The sequence below is a fragment of the Pseudochaenichthys georgianus genome, chromosome 21, assembly GCF_902827115.2.
Source record: "Pseudochaenichthys georgianus chromosome 21, fPseGeo1.2, whole genome shotgun sequence".
NCBI lineage: Eukaryota > Metazoa > Chordata > Actinopteri > Perciformes > Channichthyidae > Pseudochaenichthys > Pseudochaenichthys georgianus.
This window is the reverse complement of record NC_047523.1, coordinates 6,640,224-6,644,204: the sequence shown is the minus strand read 5'-3', so window position 1 is coordinate 6,644,204 and position 3,981 is coordinate 6,640,224.

Genomic DNA, 3,981 nt, shown 5'->3' with positions numbered 1-3,981 from the left:
AATCAAGATAATATTTGCATTAAAGGGAATAAAATGTCTTTGGTAGGAGGAGAACCGTAACAACCAACAACAGTTTAATTCTTACCATGAGCAAAATCAATACTAAGAGAGGGCAGGACCTGTGTATATGACTGGATTTAACTTATATCCCCTTCACTATGTATCCAATATAGACTCGGAGAGCCAAACAACAGTTAAATTGGAAGACGGCGATTAAGCTCATAAATGCATCATACCGAACTGACTTGCAATTTTCTTTAAAAATCATAGGATTTGATTTTCCAGACTATTTTCCATAAGAGTACATAAAACTAACAAAAGCAGAAACCCTACTCCACTAAGACAATATGGCTCATGTTGTTGTCCTGACTACCAGCCTAGTATTTCATTGTTGAGTGTGGGGTATTTGTTGCGTTTAGGCTGAACGCAGGTGGCGAAAAACAAATCTCCAGGTTCACTTTGACATTTATAAAGAGAGACTTGGCCTTTATAATTTGGAATTGAAAAACGCACGACAATCATTCTTCTCTGACATTATTACCAAAAACAAAAACAACGCACGTGCCTTGTTTGCTACCGTCGACAGACTAACTAACCCCCCAGTGTCAGTAGCCTCTGAATTTCTAACCACCAGGGCGTGCAATGATTTTGCCTCCTTTTTCACTGACAAAATTCAGAAAATCAGACAAGCAGTCAGTGCCTCTGCATCAGGAACAGCAAATGTGTTGTCTCTGTGTCCACTTAACATCAATTCAGACATCATTACATTACATTACATTACATTGCATTTAGCTGACGCTTTTATCCAAAGCGACTTACAATAACACAATTCCATCAGATTAATGATAAAAACCTAGAGGACATTATTCAACTTCTGAAATCCTCCTCCTGCTGCCTTGATATTATTCCAACAGGATTTTTCAAAGATGTTTTGCCCTGCATGGCCTCAGAACTACTTCATATAGTAAACAAATCTCCTCACTCAGGTATTTTTCCACAGGCCCTGAAAACTGCAGTCATTAAACCGTTCTTAAAAAGAATAATCTAGATGCCTCAGTAATGAACAATTACAGGCCCATATCAAACCTGCCATTTCTAGGTAAAATCATTGAAAAAGTTGTTTTTCAACAGTTGAGTAATTTCTTGCATTTAAATAGTTGTTTCGATGTGTTCCAGTCAGGCTTTCGTCCAAACCACAGCACTGAGACTGCTCTTGTAAAGGTCTTTAAGGACATCCACTTAAACACAGACAGTGGCAGAACTTCAGTGTTAGTATTATTAGATCTCAGTGCTGCGTTTGACACTGTTGACCACAGCATATTACTAGACCGACTGGAAAACTGGGTGGGACTTTCGGAAACAGTTCTAAATTGGTTTGAATCCTACTTAAAGGATAGAAACAACTTTGTTTCTATAGGTAAATACACATCTGAGTTGAGAAATATGACATGTGGGGTTCCTCAAGGCTCCATCTTGGGGCCTCTTCTCTTTAACATCTACATGCTACCACTGGCTCAGATAATGAAGAACAACAAAATAAGTTACCATAGCTATGCAGATGACACACACATTTACGTAACAATTTCACCAGGAGACTATGCTCCAATTCAAACACTGAGTAAGTGCATTGAACAAATCAATGACTGGATGTGTCAGAACTGTCTCCAATTAAACAAAGATAAAACTGAGGTAATGGTTTTTGGAGCCAAGGCAGAACGTTTAAAAGTTAGCGCTGAGCTTCAGTCTGCAATGTTCAAACCAACAGATAAAGCCAGAAATCTAGGTGTAGTCATGGACTCTGACCTGAGTTTCAACAGTCACATTAAAACAGTTACTAAATCAGCCTACTATCACCTAAAGAATATATCTAGGATTAAAAGACTAATGTCACAGCAGGATTTGGAAAAACTTGTCCATGCCTTTATCTTCAGTAGACTCGACTACTGCAATGGTGTCTTCACAGATCTCACTAAAAAATCTATTAGAAAGCTGCAGCTGATTCAGAACGCCGCTGCTCGAGTCCTCACTAACACTAAGAAAGTGGATCACATTACTCCTGTTCTGAAGTCTTTACACTGGCTTCCTGTGTGTCAAAGAATAGATTTCAAAATACTGCTGCTGGTTTATAAAGCACTGAATGGTTTAGGCCCAAAATACATTACTGACCTCCTGCTAAATTATGAACCATCCAGATCTCTCAGGTCTTCAGGGACTGGTCAGCTTTCTGTCCCCAGAGTCAGAACTAAACATGGTAAAGCAGCGTTCAGTTATTATGCTCCAAATATCTGGAACAAACTCCCAGAAACCTGCAGGTCCGCTGCAACTCTTACTACTTTTAAATCCAGGCTGAAGACTTTTCTTTTTGTCGCTGCTTTTAATTGAACTATTCATATCTTAAACTGCACTGTAACTTTTATCCATGTACTTTTTCTTGTAATGTTTAATTGAACTATTCATATTTTAGACTGCTCTGTAACTTTTATCCATGTATTTTTCCTTAATGTTTATTTTATTAGCTTTTCTTTTTTAATGCTTAATGTCTTTCATTTTTTTTTGTAAAGCACTTTGAATTGCCTTGCGTTGAAAAGTGCTATATAAATAAACTTGCCTTGCCTTGCCTTGCCTTGCCTTGCCTTGCCTTGCCTTGCCTTGCCTTGCCTTGCCTTGCCTTGCCTTGCCTTGCCTTGCCTTGCCTTGCCTTGCCTTGCCTTGCCTTGCCTTGCCTTGCCTTGCCTTGCCTTGCCTAGGCATGCAAAGAAAACTGACAGCTGAAACTAAAAGTATGTCATCACTCTTCAGAAAGTCTTATCTCCTGATAACATCACACTGTCTGTCAAACACTGACTCAACACCCGGAGTGTATGACAAAATAATTGTCTGTTAGGTACCTCGAAGCTTTAACATTCCATCCAACCGTGAGACAGAAAGAACACGCTGTCCTTTGTGATGATTCAGCTGGTATTCCTATTGTGTATCTATTTGTGATTGACACTGACACACAGTGTACCCTTTCAAAACAAATAGTATCTGATAAGAGAGCAGGGACCGCCCCGGCCTGACAGACCGCTCACCTTCAGGTTTCGCTACATTTAAAAGGAGCAGCAGCTCACAGTGAGGCTGAGGATCTGCTGCCCAGTACACAGTAAGTGAACCTTTACTGATCATCTATGCATATATAAATACATACATTAAATATTTTCAGTAATTTTTCATTGTCACACCTCAACACGCCTTACAGTTGCAATCCCATTTGAATCTCAGGTGTGTGATTTTAATTTGGTGTGTGAATTGTTTTATCTTTTTGTACAGGGGATCTGTGGAAAATGTCTGGACACCACGGTAAATAACTGTTTTGGTCTATTCTCATCCCTATATAACAAATGCATTGGATGTGCATCACATTTACTAAATATAGATTTTTTAACTTCAATACCAGGGGGACACTGTGGAAGAGGAGGTCATGGCCATGGTGATCACGGCCATGGTGGTCATGGACATGGACATGGTCATGGTCATGGTCATGGTCATGGACATGGACATGGACAAGGACAATGTGGTCAAGGCGGTCAAGAACATGGACAAGGACAATGTGGTCAAGGCCATGGACAAGGACACTGTGGTCAAGGCCATGGACAAGGACAATGTGGTCAAGGCCATGGACATGGACAAAGTGGATGCCATGGAGTGAAACGCAGGTGCAAGCCCAAGCGTGGACGCAAGCATATCAAATGTCACAAGAAGGGAAAGGAATGTCACGGGGTAAGACTCAACAGTGCCGTTTTTTCCACAGAAAGTAATTTTTTTCAGAATTCAGAGAAACATGATAAAAGATGTTTGTGTAATCCAATTGAATGAAAGCCGGAATGATAAAGTATGGCTATTTTATAATTGATTGCCATTTACAGGAAACTAACATTACAAATTACCTTGAGATTTGGTTTCACTTGACATACATACAAATGAAATAGAATACGCTCACAT